Source organism: Schistocerca americana, chromosome 1 (assembly GCF_021461395.2).
Source record: "Schistocerca americana isolate TAMUIC-IGC-003095 chromosome 1, iqSchAmer2.1, whole genome shotgun sequence".
NCBI classification, from domain to species: Eukaryota; Metazoa; Arthropoda; class Insecta; order Orthoptera; family Acrididae; genus Schistocerca; species Schistocerca americana.
The window spans coordinates 475108959-475110290 of NC_060119.1; the positions used below are offsets into that span (position 1 = coordinate 475108959).

Consider the following 1332-nt stretch of genomic DNA (forward strand, 5'->3'; position numbering starts at 1 on the left):
GTTTTGTTTTTAGAGAAGTGTTGTGAAAACTCTATACAAAAGTTGTTTCTGAGTATGTACTAGCTACAAAGTAAAAGATTTTTGCTGATGTGATTTCAAGGAGGTAAGTAATGTTCAGTTAAACTTTGGTTGCTATCTTTAAGTGAGCTTTTCTCTAAGCTAGTGGCTTTCAAGATGTGCCAAATTTCTTGCAAGATAGCGATATGACATTTTAAATCAGTAATTCAGAATAATGCAGCAGTAGATGAGTTGGTACACAGAATGTGTAGGCACTACATCGCTAGTGTCAGTTACTTTGGTTGTGTGCATCATCCTCCCGAGGAAAATTCATGTAGTATTTATTTGTACGGCAGTGATAGAGAGTAACCTAACTTAAACGTTTTATCTGCTGTATCGTTCTCTCTGACGGAAATTGATCAAATATCGTCACAGCTAGATGCGGTGCCAACTTCAACCAACAGACGGCAGCACAAAGTAGCACGTTTAGAAGCTGTCAACGTAGTGTCGCATGACGTTACGAGATGGCGTGGCAAGCGCCGCCACATGCCAATAAATGGGCCGAACAGTGAAAAGAACATAAAGGAAACAGAATAAAAGAATTTGAAAACATCAGTTTCTGTACTCCAGTGGGCGCAGAAGAACTCATAACAGCAAATGAAATGAAGGTGTTTCTTTTTATTTCAATAAATAACCTATTGACGACCACACTATTAAAGGACTTCTACAATGAAGTTTTGAAGTCTTTTACCAACTATATATACTGAATGTCTCTCAACTTGTATCGTACTCGCTTCGGCGGTACATATACTAAAATTGGAACGATACAGAGAAGATTAGCATGGCCCCTGCGCAAGGATGACACGCAAAATCGTGAAGCGTTCCACATTTTTTATAAGTTGCACATCGACGAAAGAATATTAAATAAATTCACATATGGCAAACTATGACTACCATGTTTGATGAGACTTAGCGTAAATCGCTTCTCAAAATGTTAATGTAAATTTTAAACCTCGACAAGATCTAAGCTACATTTAAGCAAGCATGGATCAGAGAAAGAGTGTTCAAGCCGCTGTCCTCCCGCATACGAATCCAGTGTCTTCGCACTGCTGCACCTCGCTCAGTGGAGTTCTGAACGCTTATTAACTATTATGCTGGTGTTTCCGTCACAGCATTCCGGATTTTTCTACGTAGATCCCACGCGCAAACAAACAATATACCAACAATTTTTGCCTGTGCCAGAACCCAGTTTACCACCTTTCTCGCTGCGAATTAATAAAATAGTGCTGAATGAGTATTTTCATCTGTGATTCAGTAGTAGCGACCTTTTCGCTA

The 1332-nt window shown here is 39.3% G+C and overlaps 1 non-coding gene across 1 annotated transcript; it reads left to right on the plus strand.

Annotated features, from left to right (window-relative positions):
* The first annotated feature begins 783 nt into the window (after positions 1-783).
* LOC124554774 lies at positions 784-890 on the plus strand. The gene has a single exon (XR_006968445.1). It is a non-coding gene; the product is annotated as a U6 spliceosomal RNA (small nuclear RNA).
* Positions 891-1332: the final 442 nt, after the last annotated feature.